A 23148-nucleotide genomic window follows, 5' to 3' on the forward strand; every position below is an offset into this window, starting at 1 on the left:
TTATTATAATGTACTGTATAACTTTTGGAAATTCTGCCTTAATGTTTATTTCCACTGAGATGACACGTCTAATTTTTTTAAGCATGTTTGTTTCAATTTAGCTGGTATTGCTCTAGATCCTAAAAACATCTGAGTACAGCCTTGTTTATGTCTGGCTGGATGCTTATTCCTTATGAAGTCTATAAAGTTTTAAAGTACTAAAATCTTTATGGATCTCTTATGTTTAAGAATTTCTCCAGGGTCAAAGTCTATCTGAAATAAAAGTAATGAATGATCCACTCATCCAGTTTTGGAATACACTTCATCCATTATAGGGAGTCACATTCTCATAGCACTAGTTACATGGAGGATACCAAGCCTTGATATGATGCTAGTCTACAAAAGTTCACATTCATGTACAAGACCAAGTTCTCTCAAATTGGAACAATTTAGAGACACCAAAAAACCTTTAAAGTGCTGGAAGAAACCCGGAGTAAGCCCACTGAGACATGTGGAAAGCATTTTGGAAATGCTACATTGCTAATGGCCTTTTTCCAGAACTGCACACTGCACCCTGCACCGTCCTACAGGTTACTAGATATATTTATTTATTTTAGGCCTGCATTTTTACATTTTAGTTTTTAGGAATTTTCTCATCATGGTGAAAATTAACTCCTGTGGGAAATATTGGAATGTACAAAAGAGTGACTGGTATTGGCACAGCAGATGACCTTGACAACAGAGGTTGTTTTTAATAATAATGTGATTTTGATAAGCTATGAATGAAGATCTAAGGATAAGAAGACTTACACCAAGCTATATTACAGTATTAAAATTTGACAGGGTATGTAATTTTTGATTCATGCAATTTATTAATTGACCAATGAGGCAGAAAGCTTAGCACATGTGTGAGTGTTACAGTATCACAATTCACATCTTTTTAATCAGATTGTTTCTGAACAGATGGCATTTTTGTTCCACATGTCCTGTTTACCCTATTTAAAGTGTACTTATTCAATCAATTATAATTAATGATTATTTAGTATTTCCTGATAATTATTATTTTTATATCAAGTGGAAATCTTATTTAGAAATATGTGGTTCTGGTATAAACTGCAGCACTATTGTTCAAGTAACACAAGGTGTCACTGTTCTCTTTTTTGTGGAGGATAAAAATGCATTTTCATTAAGTCAACAACAAAACATTACGTTTCCATTGTAGCAAATCATTTTTCAAGTAATTAAAAAATGTTTAATGTCTAGACATTTAAAACGCTTTGACAAATAAGAGTGCATGGAAATTGTGTATTGCATATAAATACTTCAAGAATAAAACCACATAGATTAAGGATTATTGTATATTTTAATTAATAAATGAGATTTTTTAGATAAGACCTCTACCATTCTTATTAAGGCCAAACACTTATTAAGGCTTATTAAAAAAGGCCTTTAATGTTTTTATACTTACATTTAATAAAGATAAAAATCCCTTGCTTCTAAAATAATAATAAAATGCCAATGATACAAAGCAAATTGGCAAAAGGCAAATTTCAGTACTCAGTCAGTTGTGCCATTTGCTATACTTAAAGGGGAAGTGGTGTATGAATAGGTGGTAGTTTTTAGTATTTTTTATTAACTCAATGATAGTATTCACAAAAATGTTATCCCAAGTTCAAGAACATGTTATTGGAAACTAAACCTATTGTCATTATTCAATGTTGTTTTTGATTTTTTTATCATTTCTTCTTGGTCACTAAAAATGTTTGAGATTTTACTTTAGCAATTTTAGAGAATCTGGTTATGTTTCTTTCCATATTAAAAAATGTTTTTAATCATGTTAAAAGTGAATTACATTTCCCACCGTGCAATTTTGGCTTTAATGTGGGCCTGCCATTTTGTGACCTGTGTTGTTATGGTTCTTAGGTAGGGTGAGCGTGTGACACGTGACGTCATTACTATGATGGTGTAAATGTCAGTTGTTGTGCATTTCCTGGTTGTCCATCCTCTAAAAAAACAACGTTTTATATAGCGTGTTCTAAAGACTTTATGGTTGCAGTCTTTTGTATTCTTGGCCACGATTTATGTCTTTTGTTTTGGTTCCAGTTTAGTGAGCTTCTGTGGTTGTAAACTTCATATTTTATTTTTTATTTATGCCAATTTCTGGCTCATGAATTGGGCCTTCTTAGTATTTGTATTTTCCTGTTTAAGACTTTGGATTGCATACTCCTACTACAATCTGTCCTCTGATTCTGGTTACAATTAAACTGCTGTCACCCAGTGTATGCCTAAGACCTTTTACATGATATTAAAATATTTAAAAAGAGTGTTTATATAACAGTACAGTTCGAAGCCAGAATATCAATCAGTGGCCAGAAGACAAACTGCATTATACTGGGAAAATACTGGAATATGCTAATACTAGTCATTTAGCCCGTTACAATAACGGGCGCTAGAACATTAGTGCATAAACATTAGTAGGAACAGTCTATATTAAATGGCAAGGGACTTTGACCTCATTCTTTTTGTTGGTCGTATTTTTCTTTCTTTCAGCCTTTCTTTTGTTGATATTTACTTGCTGAGCTGACCGTTCTTCGTGGGCTGCCTCCGTGTATTGTGTGTCTTTAATTTTCTGTGACAGTAATACTGTCTTGTATGTCTCTATTCAATAAGGGCGCACACAATAAGGTGAGCTTCAAAAGGGCGACCTCAATTGAGCACGGCGAATAAAGGTGTTCGTAGATAATTTAGTTCAAATGGCTCTGGAATACGTGAAGAGCAACAAAGGTGCAGATCTTTATTTCCGCGCACCTTTATTCGCTGCGCCCAATTGAGGTTGCCCTTTTGAGGCTCGCCTTTTTGTGCGCGCCCTTATTGAAGGATGCCTGTGCGCGCCCTTATTGAAGGATACTGTCTTGTACGTCCGCTGGCTTGTACGTCCGTAATATACCTTTAATTTTCTCTGGCGGTAATACAGGCATGCGCGTCAGTAATATGCCTTTAATCTCCTCTGACAGTAATACTGGCTTGTATGTGGCTGTAATATGCGTCACTGTATTGTGTACCTTTAATTTCCTCTCGCAGTAATACTGGTTTGTATTTCCGTAAAACGCCTCTAACTTTCTCTGACAGTATTATCGCGCATCGCACCGTGCCCCGCGCATGCGTACTTCACCAGAAGACACCCACACACGGACACCTGGACGCACATAGGGATTTTATATATATAGATTATATTAATATATTATTATACTGGAGTACATTCATTCTCTGGTAATATAATATTAAGAGTAATAAAGAGGAGTTGTTATCTCTAGAAGGTCATCTCTAAAGAAATAAATATTAACTTTTAAACTTTTCTCATTTCTTGAGTGTATTTAATAAAAATGTATAGTGTAAGAGATTTAGCCCAATGTCCCTTAAGAAGGTTCTGCAACGATTAATTCAGTGGTGACTGGGTGACTGGAAGTAACATAATAATGCAAGGGGGTACGTTCCATTATGGCAGCCCAATTGCAGAGGCATCAATCTTGGTGCTTGATTTGTCCAGCATTGTGCAGGACCCCTTACACCCCTCACATGGACTTTTTGCACTTCTACAGGCTGCAGGATAGTTTTTACCCCTAAGCTGTCAGACTCCTTAACACCAGGCTGCCCCCTGGGATCTTCCACATGGCCTAACCACCTCTAACAACAGAACTTTTATACATGCAAGCCACTTTCCTGCATAGACGAGTGTGCATGTAAAAAAGAACTGGAAATCTCATACTGACCTTTACGTATTTTGCACACTGCACTTTGACATTCTTTGATATCCTTCTGCTGTAAAACATTCTGACCTGTCATTGTTTACACATGTCTTAAACAACTATTATCATACACTGATAATTTCTGTATTATCTATATCTATTATTTATTTATTATATTACATATTTATTGACTATATTTATGTATCTAGATTTCAAATACCATAAGTTGCATCAATGTTCATATTGCTTACTACACGACAATATTGCAGCTACTTCTTTGTCTTTGTCTTTGCACGATGTCTTGTCTTGTTTGTGTTTTAATTTTAAATTTAAATTTTAAATTATAATTTTAATTCTATTTTTAATTTCATTTAAATTTTTCATTTGCACTTCATGTTGTTACACTGTGGACCCTGAGCTTCACAATTTCATCTATCTGTATACTTGTATATGGTTGAGATGACAATAAAGTTCGCTTTGACTTTGACTTTGAGTGTATGATGTCCAAAAATCAGAGTCCCTGCTTACATGTGCCCTTGGTTTAATACTAAAGGAGAATCCATGCCTTGTTTAGCCAGGTTGATGATGCTGGTTGGCTCCCCTTTTCTCTTTTAAAGTCTCAGTGTGACTGGCCGACATTCTCTAAGTGTCTTTTTTTTAACCTAGTTTGTACCCCTCTCTAAATAAGGGTGTCTTTCTCATCCAGGTGAGGCCTCACTATAAACTCTCTCTCTGTGGGACATGGGGTGCTTGAAGAATATCTGTAGCAAACTGCATCCCTCCAAAAGTGAAGCCCATTAATCTCCAATCCTATGCTTGATGGAGTGTTGTCATATGCATAAGTTAGACGAATTGTCTGTTTGTTTTTTATTTAAGATGGAATAAAACATACTATTCACTGGCGAGGAATGCAACCTGATAATACTCGTGTATTTCAGACAGGATTTAGAATATACTGGTGAATGTTGTGTCTGTGATACTATTTTTTAGCCAGGTCCTAAAGGTCAATTATCCTCACAGCTAGGTCCAAAATGCCATGTCCCTGAATGGCACAATGTGTTTTTTTCCACGACATTTTCATAAACATCAGTCATTAGGTATGAATATGATGTATGCATGTCAGATAAAGCTTCAGAAGCTATTGACTTCTGCTTTAGAGACACAAATACAAATGATAAACTAGAATGCATATTTTGTTCTTTGAATCTTTGCAAAAACACATTAAAGATTTAACAATCAAACTGCACAGATTATATTTCCTTCTGTGTGTTCAGTTTCTTAAAATCATACTTGTCTTTGTGATTTGTCTTAGGTAAGAAATGTGTAATGCAGACTATTTCTGAAACCTCCAGCTGAGTAATATAATAAGTAAATGGTGTTTTGAAGTTATATACAGTTAATTTATCAACAGGGCTTGGCTGCTTGGCACAGTGAACTGGTTAGCTAGTTTGCACAGTTGGAGTTTGATTCTTGATGAATGATATTAGGAAAGTGACAGGGACACATATCACTGGCTACAAAAAGGTAGCTGGATTCAGGGCCTGGGGAGATGCTAAAGTACAACAGCTAAAGCATAACATCCAAGTAAATTCTAATGACTGCCATTTATAGCTTATGGGTGAAAAGCGCCACATGTTGTGGCTTCATTCCAATTACTGAGCTCAGCTTTAAAATATTGTAAAACTGTATTCACTAAAAAAATAAAAGATTTAATTTCTATTACAACATCGATTCAAGCATATTTTTCCAGCACAGGGTTGCACTGAGAGGAGAGATGCTGGGTATATTGGGAAAAGGATGTTAAACATAGAGCTGCCAGGCAAGTAAGCAAGGAAGGTTTATGGATTTGGTGAGAGAGGACATGCCGGTGATGGGTGTGACAGAGGAAGATATAGAGGACAGGGAGATATGGAAAAAGATGATCCACTATGGCAACTCCTAATGGGAGCATCCGATAGAAGAAGAAGAAGAACAACAACAACAACAACAACAACAAGAAGGGTTGCAATGAGTCTAAAACTATTGTTCAGACACTGGGAACGAGACTGTAATAGAAGGGATACAAATCCATTTTACTGTGTTCATCCTCACACAAACACACACCCATACTCAGTCTCCAGAGTCAATTTAGAGAGTACCAAATAACCTTAGACACACTTTCTTGGATATGGGAGGAAACTGATCTGGAGAAAAGTTAACAACTGTTTAAAGAATGCTATCTCTATATCTGTAATTACAGCCTTGTGGAAAATAACCGGGAATCATGGATAGGTTCATGGAACACAACACTGAGAGATGATCAGAAATAACAGAAATAGTGAACACAACTTCAGAAACAGTGCAAAAATAGCCTGGCTAGTTCCAGTAACTGTTATTTTATGAGGCATTTCCAGTGGCCTAAAAAGCAAAAGGTGGTTCTTCTGGCCATACAGCTGTTAATTATTTATTGTTAAAAAAACAGGCCCGTTATCAGGCTTAACTCTCATTTAGTGTGTGACATTGGTCTTTCCATCTCAGTGCTCATTACAGTATTATTCTTGATGTTGATGTGAATTGGCCTGGTTTCACGCATGGCTGTAGAGTACTTCATGAGAGTGGAAAAAACCTTTCATTTGAACATAATCAGGTCCCTTTAAAAATTATTATTATTATCATCATTATCATCTTTATGGTTAAGCCTTAGCATTAGTATCAGAAAACTACAAAACGTCATAATTTGCAAGAAAACTACAAAATGCATTCATGAGTGCCATTTTGTGACTGGGTGTGTCATAAAATCGTGATGTTATTTATTCTCAAAGGTGAACACCTGCTCTTTCCAGGGAGTGGGATTAGAGTGCTTCCACTTTTCATGTCTCAACTGGGAGTGAGACAAATTGTTATCCTACTCAGACTTTTATTGCAAATCCTATTAGTATTTCTGAGACACTTGATAAATACCAGCACTGGTCAGAATTATGGAGCATATCCTTCCTCACACATTTCCATTTTCTTCCTGCAACAAGAACATTACAGGCGCTGAAGCATTCAGAATTCTCTGACTAGTCATTCTACTCTGCTCCAAACTCATTTTGCATGGGGAGTCAAAGTGAATTGTGAGAATATATAAATATTAAGCAGCCAAAAAAATATGTTGAGCTGGATCTGTGCGTCTGTCTCTCTGTTTTCTGAAATATTATATACTTCTTTAATATGTATTCCACATTCAACTTCTCTTATACTTAATAAATTTAAATGGGTTCACCACATGTCAAAATACATTACTAAAGTACGTTATTATTGTTTATTGAATATTATCTTCTTTTTACTGGGAGAATGTGATGTCTTGGATTATTGTCAGGAATAAGCACAGAAGACGAAAGGAGTGTTTAAAGGATAGGATTAAGTTGTGACAAATTAACAGACACAAGATCAGAGCCAGAACATTTAAAAAGTGATTCCAAATGACGAAATGGGGCAACCGAAACTCAAAGTAAAAATGAAATTTCATAGGAAAGAAACTGACTTTACACAACATCTTGCATTGCTTCACTGTCTGTGTGATAGCAACAGCTCTTGGTAGTGCAAACAAAGCATTAAAATACTGTAAATACAACAGTAATAATGAAATAATTCTTGGGATTAATAAAAATCTCAATAACCAAGAATTATAATAAAGATATACGGATCTATAAAGGGAATATGACTTGACAATAATACGTTTGTTTATTCCTGACAAGTTCAAGTTTAAATATACTGTACTGTGCTCGCATGGAAGGAGCAAGTCATTTAACAATAAAAGATACATTAACAATATAAATATGTTTATGAATTGTCTAGCTGGAATGGAGTTGCCAAAGGCCTTAGGTGTCAAAAGTCAGGAGAAGGGATTGACAAGGAGTGTTCATGGAGAGAGTAACCCACAATGATGACTGAAATACCATTACAGTGGACCATGGTTGCTGATTCCTTCAGGCTAACCAGATTGAAAGTGGTGTCATGGCTGACTGGTAGCTCCTTAATCTGCTAAGCGGAGCCAGCGAAGAGAGAAAGGGGGGACATACTGTAGGTAGGTGCCTACTATAAACTTAAAACCCAGAATGTGAAATAAACTTTGATTAACATTATTATTGTTTAAATTCAATGGGAGCACCTTTATTGTGTACATGATTATCTGTATTACATTTCTGCGCAGGGTATGATGATTTCATATTATGTGATTTTCTGGAACAAAGAGGTCAGTCTGCTTTAGAACCAAAATGTGAAGGAAAATGAAAGATGTTAATGTTGCCTTGCTAATCTCTAGCAGTAGATGGATAAGCAGTCCAGGTATACCTTACAACATCTCAATAAACCACTTGTCTGTTCCTCCCCTTTGCTACTGTGGACCACCAGGGTACGTACAGCCGCCCTAACCTGACACACACAGGTAGACACGAGTTTGCCACACAAAACACCTTTTATTTACACAGCACATGGTTTAGTTCACAGGAGAAAGTACAACACATTCCATTTTCCTTTTCCTTCTCCTGTTTCTGTTTCTTAGCCGCCTCCACTTCTCTCCCAGCAAGCTTCATCTTCCTTCATCATGACTCTGGCTCCCTGAATGGAGTGAGGCATCTCCTTTTATTCAGGTTCTGGGAGTGTTCCAGGTGGCTCATCAGTATTATCTGGAATCACTCCCAGGTGTACTGGAGGTCCACCATAGGGCTCTACAGCTCCCCATGGCGGCGCCCACAGAAGCTGCACCAAACTCCAGCTCCCAGCATGCCCTGCAGGAATCTGTGGTGCCGCAGCCACCCAAGAGGACTGCTCTCTAGTGTCCCAGGGGAGATATTGCCTCACCGACACACTCTCCCCAGGTCCTTCCTTCCAGGTGGCGTCCCAGGTGGGTAATGGCCAAGGTTGCCCGTCACACTACATATTTAGTATGATCATGTAGAATGTGAATGTTATGACATTATTTTTGCTTTTTTGCTAGTCCAATACAAAGCCATGACACACTCTCTTATTTTTACTGTGAACAATTAACTGCAATAATTACATGTGAGAGGGTCACTTTTTCTAAACATGTTTGTCCAGTTTTGTTCCAGTTATAGTCTAAATAATAATTGCTATTGTTACTGTCATTATTTTATCTCTAGCATGCTGAAACTTTTAATAAACATTTTTAAATAAGAATTGATTATTATTGTTTTGTGTATGTGAAATTATTAGTCATTTCAATAGAACCACAGTACTTAAATTCATTTAAATATTTGCACACCATCTAATTCTGGGAATAAAATATGGGAATTCTTTCAAATGTTTTATGATGTCATTATAAGCAACCTACTGCAAATATTGATAAGATTAAGAAGAATGGCAGCAGGCAAAAAAGACAAAAATGTATTAAATTAGCAATACTATATCCAAACAATAACAAAAGTGCTTCCTTCAAATAGACAAAACAATTATGAATTATTATAAATCTGTAGAGCTTTCTTTTTAATCTAAAAGGATCTGCCTTTAGGAGGAGCTAGAGGCAAACTATTCACGAATCATTCAGATACCCATATGATTCAAGACTAAATACTGTAAATAAATCATGGAGTTTTCTCAAAAGGTAAGAAGAGAGGCAAAAAATTTGACATGTTAAAAGAAGTAAAGTAACCACCTTCTACAGTATATACACTTTAGAAAAGTGCTATTTACGTGAGAGAAGAACATAAGTCAGTCAGATAGGCACAGTTTATGTAGCAGCTTGAAAAGAATTTTCACTTGCAGAGATTTGATACGGATATCCCAGAGGAAGGATTTGAACCTTCAGTCTTATGGATCATGTTGACAGAATTACACACATTGGCATGATTTGTCATTCATTCTTTATTTCTTTGTTCAGAGAGTGTACTTCTAGTCTGAATTATTTGTTATGCAAATAAAACTGAATTTGGAAAAGAAGCTGCCTGCTGTCCCTTATCCATACCATTTCCAGCGGTAATAATACAGAGCTTTGATTGAGTTAACTTGCGTTCATACAAGAAGCTCTGATAAAGTAACAGTAGAGTGATACAAAAAATATTTCTTCACTTTAGACAATGCAAAATGAACAAAGAATGAATTACTGCTGTGCAAATTACTGTTGGGGTCTTTGCATTCAGGCTGTGCTGCATTTGCAATTATGACAAGGGGAAAATAGTCTTTTATTATAACATTACAAGGAACTAGATTGTTAAACCAGAAATAGGACAGTAATAGGGTTAGCAAAAGCTAGAGAAAGTGTGTGTTTGTGTGTGACAAAGAAGGAGACAGAGAAAGAAAACAATGCAGCAATTTCAAATTACAACATAATGCACTAAGACATGGAAAGGCAATGTGCAGTGGTGAAAGACAGAGGGAGAGTAAAAGAGAGAAATGCAAAAGTTGGGATTGTTATGAAGCTGTTTTTCATAGTTCAATCTAATGTGTAGTTTTACACTGTCCTACAGCATAAAATGTGGGACTGTGCTGTTCTTTTAGGTGATGGAGCACGAAGCTTTTACCAGACCAGATTTAATGAAACATTATAGTTTATGTATCAATCTGTTAGAATGTATAGATTTTGAGTATCATATGGGATGGATTGGATGATGGACCCTTGCCTGGGAGGGAGGCCATAACGGCAGGACAGAGATGGACTGACGCAGAGGTGGCCTTAGGGGTGTGCGGGGCCTAAGGCTGACCAACCCCACGCAGGACTGGTTACGTCAAACTCTGTTACTGGTATGTGTAGATTGTATAAACTTGCGCACGATTTTAATAAAAATAATGTTAATATACACCGGATTTTCTCATTACAGTATTCAGCTAAATTTTTGCAAGATGACAGGCGGACTTTACCAAAATATAACTGGATAATATAATGGTTGCCCCACTTGCCACCCCGAAATTGACTCTTTGACTGACGTGTCAACCGGGTTTTCCTTACCGGGAAGAAACGCCTGCTCAGAAGAACAGAAGATGCCTGTGGACAGGGATTATATGTTTCTCTGGTACACAAAGTAGCAGCATCCCACTGGGGGAACCATAAGAATAACTACAGGGCAGCTTGGGAATTGTAGTCTCGTGGGACAGCCATGTTGGGAATCCTGGGAGTCGCCAGTGGTTGCTATCAGGGAACCTTGCACCTTTTTTGTGGGGTAAGTACTCCCGGGTCCAGCATAGGGTAGTCAGAGTTGGGAGGAGAGTGGATGAGACTAAGTAGGAGGTATGGAAGGAGTGAAGAAAGTATATTTTGTATTATACTATTGTGGAAGAGGAGTTAGAGGTCAGTGAGGGTACTATAAAAAAAAAGTCTTTGAACCCAGGACTGTGCCGTGTAGTTATGTCTCTAGATTTAGGGGACTAGTGGTGTCCCATACTGGCCACAAGCAGGGATTCATAGTGAGACTGTTGTGTTTTATGATACTGATGGAGGTAGTGACCACAGAAGTGTGTTAAGTGTTGACACGAGAGCTCTTCTATGCTAATAATCTCATTTTGTTGGGAAAAAGTGAAGCAGAATTGAAGGAGAAGATGCTAAAATAGAAAGCTAGCTTGGCAGTGAAAGGCTTCCAGATAAAAGCAGAAAAGACCAAGGTGATGTTTGGAGGTGAAGGGAAAGGAGGATAAAGAAGTGGTAGGTAAATGGCTGTGTATGATAAAGATATTGGAAATGGGAGAGAAGTGGGGGCATACTGTACAAGATGCTATGGTGTCTGTTTTTGTGCAGGCAGCAAGCAAGAACTTTGTAGAATTCTGATGTAGTAAGTGCAAAGTTGTGTAAAGTAAATGTAATTGTGTGCTACTTAGATGGCAGGTTCGGTGCAGGCAGCAGTGTGCTCATAGCAATAGTAGTAAGGGTGAAAGGTGTATGGGAGAAATTCTGGGATCTGTCTCCCATTATGACTGTTAACGAAGCCTTTCTGGTATTCTAGGGGTTACAGGTAGTTTAGTCAATGAGACTGAGACATGAAAGCAAAGCATAAATTAAAAGTGTAAAGATTGAGATGAAAATGATCAAATGAATTTGTGGAGTGTCACAAAGCGAGAAGGAAAACAAATGTTTTGTTGATAGGAGGACTTGCTCTGTAGCTAATAGGTCTTGTGTTAAGAAGAAAGACACTGAGGTGGTATGGGCATGCAGAGTAAAATACAAACGATGATTGGTGGGCATGCAGAGTAAAATACAAAAGACGATTGGTTGAAGGGAAGCACCAAGTTCAAAGTGGAGATGAGGCCAAGAAGGAGGCTAAAGAACATGTAATTGGAAGTTCTGTTGGATGATATGAAAAGAATGGGTCTCACCATAAAGGATGACCGTGGTGAGGACCATGGATTGTGGAGGAAAAGGGTCTGGGGTGTGCAACCATTTTCTGGATAACCCAGAAAGTTGCCATTAAACCACTAATGATGATGTTGAAGATGATGATTATATGGATCAAATTCATTAACTTAAGACACACACACTGAGATATGTTAGCTTATACTATGCTGACATTTCATAACCCCGTCACAATGAGCAAAGTTTGACAGTTAAGTTTGGGTAGGCCACAATGACCATAAAAAATAATTACATTTTTTAGTCTCAGCTGTACTGTTACATATTTACATTACATCCTATGTTCAAATATGGCAAATTGTTCATAATATACATTTAAAATATGAAGTTTTACTTTTCTCAGTATTTAAATGATAGAAAACATTCCATAGTTAAGTTTTTCTGTGTATTTTAATTATGACAAAATAAGCACTTTCTTTTTTTAACAAGTTACAAAATTTATTTATAGTGTAACATTTGGGTGCAATCTAGTTAACTGATTTGAAAGTGGGAAAGTTCTCTGTTATTTATTTGCTTCATCAAAAAGACATATCACATCATTTTGTAACAGGAGTGAGTGTGACATGTGGTGGACAGTTGGCCAGACCACCATGATGCTGTTTCTACAGGCAGAAATAAGTGCTGAGTCTCGCATTCAGAATTACTTAGTTTTGCCAACAAGAGGGTCTAAAACACTGCATCCAAAATGTACAAGCAAAAGTGACCTCTCTCAAGCTAAATATGAAACAATCATCTAGTCAGTAATTTAAATTGGACAGAATATTTCCCTCTTTTTTTTAAGGATTTAGGCAGGGGAAATTATTCCATCCATCCATCCATTTTCCAACCCGCTGAATCCGAATACAGGGTCACGGGGGTCTCCTGGAGCCAATCCCAGCCAACACAGGGCACAAGGCAGGAACCAATCCCGGGCAGGGTGCCAACCCACCGCAGGGGAAAATTATTGTATTTCTTAAACCATCCATCCATCTCCACAGCTGGAGCCTCTCCTAGCAAGCACCAGGCACATGCAAGTACAATACATGGACAGGCCCATCACACGGTGAACACACACACACACACACACACACATGTCAGGGAATGATTTAGCATTGCCAATTCACCTAATTTGCATATCTTTAGACTGTGGGAGCAAACCAAGTGGGGATTTCTTACTATGAGGCAGCAGCTCTAACACTGCATTTTCCATATGGCATATTTTTTTATTATGAACGTATTTACATTAACCCCTTTAGTGTAATGTTTACCTGTTGAAATATAAGCCAGAAACATTACATTTTTTTTCAATAATACACATGCTATCATGTGTAAAAAAAATATGTAAATACCGAGATGTCAAAATAAATAACGAGACATCAAAATAAACACAGTAGGAAGGGTGCATCTTGTATCCACTGCTGTACTGAAACAAATGTAGTATGTGTACTTTGCATGAAAGGTTTCGAAACAGTCACCAACCCACAACCCAACGTCGTAATTGGAACTATAGGAGCATGTTTCTTTGCATACTTTTCTTTACTTTACTTTTTGTGAATGCGACGTAGAATGTGTGAGATCTGCTTGATCAAATGTGCCCCTTGTATTATTATAGACTGCCACAGTGCAAGGCTTGGTGACATCTACATTTCCCCTGAAAAAAACATTGGCAATTGCTGCATTGTGAACAGTGCTTAGGGGGAAAGTGTCTTTCTTGTCCTTTCACTTGATTGCCATCATTTTACCTTTCTGCCACACACCTACATGCATCATGTTGAACCTTCAGGCAGCCAAATTCTTGATTTTTTTTTGCAGCATAATGTTATTTTATCCACTGGATGGCAACAGAATACTGTCTCAACCGTTATTTTGGCTAAACATTGTATATTGGATCATAACAGCTTAACCTGAGAAAAACTTGAGGTTAACTGTCAGTCAGTCATTATACAACCCGCTATATCCTAACACAGGGTCATGGGGGTCCTCTGGAGCCAATCCCAGCCAACAGAGGGCGCAGGGCAGGAACAAATCCCGGGCGGGGCATCAGCCCACCACAGGACACACACACCAAGCACACACTGGGGACAATTTAGGACCGCCAATGCACCTAATCTGCATGTCTTTGGACAGTGGGAGGAAACTGGAGCACCTGGAGGAAACCCATGCAGACACGGAGAGAAGATGCAAAATCCATGCAGGGATGACCCAGGAAGTGAAGAGGTTAACTGTTTTAACATAGAATTCTAACCCCAAAATTGGACAATACCAAGGAGGTTAAATGTGGCCCAATAAATGAAGAAAATATACCCTTTATGTAAGATTGATTGCTTTAACACGGGGCATCTGTTGTGGGGTGGCAGATCACCCTGGCAACACCTTAAACTCCAATCATGACCTTCACATTCCTTTATAGAGCTGCTCTTGAGCATACTACCACTCCCTTGCTTTTCCTTTACATAAACAGCAGCTATTTTAAGCTATATTTTGAAAACTAACCCTGATTATTGATGGTGTCACTGCATGTTCTAAATGGCTAATTGTACATCCAAAGTCAAGTATTTCACTCCAGCTTATGGCATCCCTGAAGTGGGTCTGCCTGCTTATTTTACATTTCAGTATAGCAAACAAGAAGTTAGTGAGTTTGGAGAATGGCAAACATGTGAAAGCCCCCAGGAGAAACCATTTTTGACCTTTAAATGATGAGTTATAGACTCATTATAAAACAAAGGGCAGAGTGGTGGCTCTGAGGCTAAGGATCTGCACTGGTATCCCGAAGGTTACCAGTTTAAATCCCCATCACTGCCAAAAGAGATCCTACTCTGCTGGGCCCTTGAGCAAGGACCTTAACCTTCAATTGCTCCAGGGGCACTGTACAATGGCTGACCCTGCGCTCTGACCCCAAGGGGTATGCAAAAACTAACAAATTCCTAATACGAGAAATTGTATAAAGTCCTACAGTTGTGCTCATAAGTTTACATACCAGATGAGAAAACTGAATGTGCAAAAGACATTTAATTTACTTTTAATGAAATCCAAGTTAAACTATAAGGCATCACAGAATAGCACAACCGTTAAACAAAACATAGTAATAAGGACAATAATGAGATGGTTCCTGTTCAAAGGTCTGCAAACCCTTAGTTCTTAATACTGTTTATTTCCCACCTTTAGCATAAATGATGGCATTCGGTCTTTTGTGATTGTTGTGGTGGTAGAGCTGCCCATTCTTCTTGGCGAAAAGCCTCCAGGCTTCTTGCGTTGCCTTGCATGAGATCTCCCCAAAGTGGAACTGAGGTCAGGAGACTGCGATGGCCACTCCAGCACTTTCAATTTTTTTCTGCTGTAGCCACTAAAAGGGTCAACTTGGCCTTGTGTTTTGGATCATTGTCATGTTGGAAGATCCCAGGGCGTCCCATACTCTGCTTCCAGACTGATGAATGCAAGGTGTTCCTCCAATATTTTCTGGTAACATGCTGCATTCATCTTGCCGTTCATTTTCACCAAGTTACTTGTGCTACTGTAGCTCACACATCCCCAGAATATCAAATATCAACCTCCATGCTTCACAATAGGGTTGGTGTATTTTTTGTCATGGGCCTTGTTGCATCCTCTCCAAACACAGCATTTATGGTGGTGACCATAAAGTTCAATTTTGGTCTCATCATTCCAAAGGACTTTGTTCCAGACGTTTTGAGTGTTGTCTAGATGCTGCTTGGCATATTGTAAGTAGACTGTTTTGTGGCATTGTCACAGTAAAGGCTTTTTTCCTGCAACTCAACCATGCAGCCCATTTTTGTTCAAGAACCTCCTTATTGTGTGTCTTGAAACAGCAACACCACTTGTTTCCAGAGAAGCCTGTATCTCAGCTGGAGTGCCTTGTGTTTTTTTCTTGGCAGCTCGACAAATGAACCTTGTAGTTGTGGTTGAAATCTTAGTTAGTCTATCTGACCATGGCCTGGTAACAACAGAACCCCTAACTTTCCATTTTTTTAATAGAGTTTGAACACTACTGACAGGCATTTTCAGATCTCCAGATATCTTTTAATATCCCTTTACTGATTTTATATAAATCAGCAACCTTTTCTCGCAGCTCCTTTATCAGGTCTTTTGCTTTCCTCATGGTTGGGTATCCAGCAAAGTCAGTGCAGCTCTGCATGAATTTAAATAGAATATTTATACACAGACACTGATTACAATCAAAGAGGTTACAGGTATGGACACTCTCCCTCAATTACCTTTAATATGAACCTGTGTGTGTCAACTTGTGTGTATCTTATTAGCTCTAACATTCAAGGGCATGTAAATTGATTTTAGTTTTCATTATGATTTAAAAGGGGCACACACAATTATCTTTATATATAATACACTACAGTTGCTGTTCGTTTGTCTGTCCAGGATTTTAAATCACCTGTAGCTCGCAAACCGTTTGAACTATTGACCTGAAATTTGGAACACATATACTACGTGACGTCTACTATCCGCTTTCGGGGTGATGATTGACCTCCAAGGTTATTCCTCTTTTTATTTTTATTTTATTTTATTGTAGAATCAACTCTCGGCAGCAGCCGTGCGGCGCATGCGTATGGGTGCCGTTCTCATCCCTACCACCGTTGCCGTCACTTCCCCTACCTCTTCAAATCTTAAATCATTCCTGAGGCAGATTGAAGGCTTAAGTGCCAGCTTAAGTGAAAAATTAAAGAAAACGTACTAAGTAATTGCAACACAAACACTGACTTAATCAGTTTTAACGTGAAAAGATGCCGATGAAAGAAGAGAAAAAGCAGGCTGCTAGGGTGGAGAAAAGAAGAGCTGCTCAGGAAGCAGCAAGCGTATCAAACTCTGAGAAAATGAATGCTAAACGTACAGAGAAAGAGGATGAAAACTAGGAATGCTCAAGTCAAGTGTATTCACTGCACGTTATCATGCAGTGCACCGTTACTGATGTAATAATAATAGGCCTCACCTGAGCATGCTACCTAATTAAAAGGAAAACTTTTTGCATGATTACTTATATTTTCCATACAATGGCCAATGTTTCACAAACTCTGCCAGGGTATGTATACTTATGGGCATGACGGTATGTTTAACAAGTACACTATTTATACTTTTTCCCCACGCATGAATGAAAATATTACTGAAAAATTAACATTTCCCAAAGCCCTTGAGCATAGATTAACTGCTACAAATATACATGTTAGATTGGATTTTGCTAAGGCTTTTGGAAATTCAAATATAAGATAGTAAGGAATAGTGCCAAGGTGAAATACAGGAAGGTACGCTATTGGCTGTTGAACTTCATTTGAAAATCAGCAAAGAATCATTCATAACTAATCAACTTAAATGACACACAGATCATTTTTTTCACCTTGAAAATTTTTTATAGAATCCTACATTGTTTACTGAACTTGGCCTTCTAAAGTCTGGCCAGCAGCAAAATTGCAAAGTTCCCGAGGTAAGTGATGAAACTGGAAAGAAAATCTGCTGTCACATCTGCAGGTGCTACAGAAAAAGGGTCCTTGACATGCTGTACAGCTGCATTTTTTCTTTTTGCTTCAACCAGAATAGATATATACCGTATATTAAGGACTTTTATCTGGTTTTAGAGCCAAGTAAGCAAGTCTGCCTAAAGCTTATAATTAAAGAAACAAATGATAAATTGAGGGAAATTATGTTAACCATTGACAAAGGCTCTTGATTTCGGAAGTGGAACGCAATGGTAATTAAATTTTGATGAAGGAATATACTGAGCTGATTTAATTTTTTTTTTCATACAAATGGCAATATGACAGGAAGTCCCAAATGAATTCAGTTTGCCTGTTTTTCAGTCTCTTGGTTTCCAGTGTGATAAATATGGCTGAAAATACTGCATATACCAAAACAAAGCAGCCAGCATCCCATAGCAGGCAAAAATAAGTTGACATTATATTGCCTTTTCAAAATCTCCTCTCTTGCAAACAGTGAGTGTATCAGGGATATCCTTCATTTGCCCATGGTACTAGATTTTACTTGAGTGTTCTGCATTCTTCATTTTTTCTGTTTCCCTCAAAAAGAATTTAATCTGAAGACTGCAATATTTTTAACTGAGTGACACAATTAGAGTGCCGCATTGTCAGTGTCTCACTGAAAAGCACAGAAGAGATAATGGACTAAAACACGTGGAAATCATTGAGCACAACCCACGAAAAATCAAAGTACTGATTTATTGGCCATCCATTATGTGAGCCTGTCTATAATCAATGTGTTGTTTAAACAAGGCTCACATAAACACTGACTCACAAACCTTGTATTTGTTGAAATAGGCATATTCAGCTAGTAATGTTAAGCTTACATTTAAACTATCAGAAAAGAAAACAGTATCCTTAAAGGATCCCCATGTGAATAGGGAAAACATCAATTCTGTACAGAAGATATCCCCAGCCCAATGTCAAGAGCTGGAACCGGGCAAACAAATACCTTTACTATTTCTGAGTCACTTTCATTTCTTGTGTATTACTTACTGGGGAGAAGCTGTTACCCAGCGTTTTCGCATATGATGAATAAACACTGAGAAAGCCCCCTGCAGAGACAGTCTTAGAAGAACTAGCAACTGCACAGTCTGGGCATAAGTGTATTTTTTACATGGCAGTCCTACAGTGCACTGTTACAGGTATTGATGTTTATAGAATGTTGCTTTGTTGCTATCCTTTTATCAAACATTGGGTTATCAGTTGGATGCTACAGTAGATCAATGAATGTGAAAATGTCCTGTGATGGTGCATCTAAAACAACTTATAGAGAGTCTTGCCTTGCCTAACTTGAAAATAAATTGTAGGAAATTCTTTAACTTTGAGTTATACTTGTACTGTTATCAAAATACTGCATGCTTATGTCATGTTGCAGGTTACTAAATAACGAGTTTGCAGATTTCCAGTCTTAGCAGTCATTATAAGCTTCTGGGGACAATTGTGCCTTTTTATTAAATCACAGAATGGCAGTACCTAATCTTACAGTATGGTCCTCTAACCCCCCACCCCATGGAGCTTATGGGCTTCTGCTGGAAGGCTTCATCCTTGGACATGAAACCCTCTGTGTTTTCTTTTACTCATGGTCACTCTTTTGACCCCATCTTCCATGACCTGTAATTTAATGTTTGGCAACAGCTTTTTCATATTGTTGCACAGCAACATCAATTACATTGTAGTCTTCAAAGACTTGGTTAACCCTAATTACACTTATATTTAAGCAGGCCCTTAATGAACACACAATACTTGGTTATTAAGTAAAAATTTCATTCTTCCAATACGTCTATTGCTTTTTAATCCTGTAATGTTTATAATTTCTTTTTCTGAAGTCTTGAGTGCAGCTTTCTAGTTTATAAATGTTATTTTTTATTGTAGGCTTCTGGTTTCCACTTCTGTCCATTCTTCAGTTTTTTAAACTGCATCTTCCCTTCTCTCTTGCTCCTGGTATTGACTATAGACATACTAAAACTGATGTAAGAACATGCTTTGTGTCCTTATGTGACCTGGTGGAAATATTAGGAATTTGTGTGGTATTTATTTATTTATATTATTTCATTTCTGGAAATGTTCTTTACATTTTTTTTACACTGAGTGGAATTATTACTTAAATGTGGTTTGAGGTTTTATCACTAATTATTTGGGTTTTTTTCTGTGTGTGGATTTTGTATTCTCTCCGGAGTGACGTTTATCACCATCACTTTGGGCGATCTAATTTAGCCTGTGTCATGTGTGCCGAACTGGTACCAATTGGGAGGTGGGACTTCTACTTTTTAAGGGTTTATGTTGTGTGGGACCCTGGTTTAAACTTGGGGATGCTGTGTGTGGTACCCTGAGAGCGAGTGCTGCTTTTGGCTTTTGCAAAGGAGTGCGGACAACTGGAGGAGATAGCTTTACTCCGGATACCTACAGTGTGTGCTTCATCTTAAATTGACAGAATCCAGGACGGATGGTATGGATAGCACAAAGGAGAGAGGCGCAGCGAGTGAGATAAGAGATCACAGAATTGGCTAGCTGGTGTTTCTAATTGACTTCATGCTGTCCAGGTTTCGAAGTATCTTCATCTGTGGTTTATATAGATGCTGATCGTAGCTTCTCGTGTTCACTCAAGTTGATTAGAGAGGAAAGCATTGTTCTGGCACCGTGTGTGTGTGTTTTAGGAGCTGATGGAGCAGCGTGGGAAGCCACCCCTCGAGACGAGCTTATGTGGAAGATCTCCAGTGGAGCTGAACGAGTGAAGTCGGCTGCGCCTGTAACTTCCAGGGTTTTGCATGGACAATCAACAGAGATGGAAACTCACGAGTGTCTGTACAAGTGCAAATGCATTGGATTTTGATTGATCTGTTCTGTCTCAGATGCTGGTATATGATCGTTTGTTTTTTTTTTTAAATCAGGTTATTAAAATTGTATTTTTTAATTGTCTCTCCGATGTGGTGGTTACTAATCCCTGTAAATAGAAATGAACCTGTACTTAGTAGCAGTTTGGAGTTTTGCTTAAGTTTGTGTCCAAGTTCACTCCCTTAACTGGGTGCCATAGTCAGTCAGTCATTCCTTGGGTATTGAGTGGGGTGGATTTCAAAGGAGTTAGGCATTCAGGCACCCCCGCCGGTTAAAGAAGAAAAATCTATATAGCCCCCCCCCCCCCACACACACACATTTGCAATAGGATCATCAATAGAAAATGCGCCTTGCTCTTTTATCTCCAAATGCTTAACCCAATGAAAAGAATGGACACTTTAATTAGATAGATAGATAGATAGATAGATAGATAGATAGATAGATAGATAGATAGATAGATAGATAGATAGATAGATAGATAGATAGATAGATAGATAGATAGATAGATAGATAGATAGATAGATAGATACTTTATTAATCCCAATGGGAAATTCACATTCTTCAGCAGCAGCATACTGATACAATAAATAATATTAAATTAAAGAATGATAATAATACAGGTGAAAAAAACAGACAATAACTATGTATAATGTTAAATATTAACGTTTACCCCCCCCTGGTGGAATTAAAGAGTCGCATAGTTTGGGGGAGAATTAGAATATTCTATATTATTATATTAATATTAGAAGGTGAAAGTCCCGCACAAGTTGATGATTTGTGCTTATGGTGTTGTATTTGTAAAATAAATGTCTTTTGTGTGTGTTTTTTTGTGAATGCTATAGTTTCTTAACACAAGGATTCTGTTTTTGTGGTTCATTGTTCAGTTTCACAAATTTATCATCATCTTGTTTCTTTTTCTAGTCAGCTTCACGTGACCACGCCTGTGATGCTATAAAAATGGCGATGATCTAAACATTTGCTATGCAGAAGTGGATGAATTTAAATCTGTCCAGTATTTGCATCTATGGTGAGCTGGCGCCCTGCCCAGGGTTTGTTTCCTGCCTTGCGCCCTGTGTTGGCTGGGATTGGCTCCAGCAGACCCCCGTGACCCTGTAGTTAGGATATAGCAGGTTGGATAATGGATGGGTAGATGGAAGTATTTGCATAGTTAGCTTATTTTTCTAAGTAAACCCAAGTGCTAGGTTTTCTGGTTCTTTTGACTTTCATTTTGACTTGTTCTTCTAGCTAAAGTCTTGTCCTTTGGTTTCTGGTTACTTAGTTATTTCCGATCTTCACGCTGTTGAATCCATGCCTCCCCTGAGCATGTCTTTTGCTTGTGTACATCATCTTTCGGTCTTTACATTTCATCATAATTTTCAGACACAATATATTTCTTATAATAGTGACAACTGCAAGAAAAGAATATCCCTTTTTATTTTGGTATGGTAGGTTAACATACAGAATATATTAAATTTTCAGAAATAGAATAGCCAAAACAGTATCACTTAAGCACAAAATAAAAAGAATCCTACAATTTTGTTGATATCAAGTATTTTAAACAGGGTATCTAGATTTAACAATCTGTCTTAATAATGGACAGGTCCATTTATAACTCTCTTCTTAAAGGAATTTTCATTTCTAGGTTAGTCTTAAAGTTAGGCAATGAGTTTTTTCTTTAATATGCTGGGAAAAAATCTCTGAAGAAACCACAAAAAATATTGATAGGAATGGCTGAGATACCCGGATTAATGTAAAAATAGGTAAAAATAAGAAAATAATAAAAGATTAGCGCACTGTGCAACAGCAATGGTCTGCCTTTGCTGAGACCTAAATTATGGTAGCCCAAGATGGAAAATTAGATGCAGAGATAATCCATAGAGTGTAGTGTGTATGGAACAATTAGAAGAAGGTATCAGGAATATTGTGTGATCGAAGAATTCAGGAAAATGTTAAAGGTAAGGTTTTTAAGACAGTGGTTAGGAGCTGAGACATGGGTAGTAAAGGGAGCACAGGAGAAGAAGTTAGATATGGCGGAAATTAGAATATTGAGGTGGGTGTGTGGTGCTACAAAAAGGGACAGAATAAGAAATTAGATCAATCAATCAATCAATCAGAGGTACAACAAAAGTGGGACAAATATCCAAGAAAGTACAGGAAAGTAGGCTGAAGTGGTATGGACAGGCGATGAGGAAAAAGACAATGACTGTGCAGAACTGAGCTGTGTGGAGAAGGTTGATGAAACACAACCCCACACAGAAGTGGGAAAAGATGAAGAATCAATCAAGCACATTTCTATATAAAAATGAGTCTAATTAAAAATACAATCAACCTAGTAAATCGCAGAAAAAGCTAAGATTTATTATTCTTAAACAACACTTAAAACCCCATCTAGACCCACAACAAAGAGCTTGTTAATAATGAAATACTCATTATGTTACATCTCATCATACTGATTTAGACCAATAGGAGTTAAACAGAAAATTGGTCAGGAGGCCAAAAGACTTTTTAAAAATAATATTAGCAGATTCTTGTCAGTTCTGAAAAAAAAACTGGATTTTTTTTTCTAGTTTTAGGTAATAGTATATATTGTTGTCTCATTGACTTATGAAAGGTGAACAATATTAATGTAGGTGCTATCAATTTAGTATAAGAAATCACAGTGACTTTATTAGTAGAGAGTCTGTTCATAGATTAGGAACTATTGCAAATGTCTGATAAGCAAAATTATCCTAATTTATAAAGGCTGGTGAGCAGAGGAGGCGAGGTTGGAGGTGGAGTAAAAGTGCCTTTATAAGTT

The sequence above is a fragment of the Erpetoichthys calabaricus genome, chromosome 6, assembly GCF_900747795.2.
Source record: "Erpetoichthys calabaricus chromosome 6, fErpCal1.3, whole genome shotgun sequence".
NCBI lineage: Eukaryota > Metazoa > Chordata > Cladistia > Polypteriformes > Polypteridae > Erpetoichthys > Erpetoichthys calabaricus.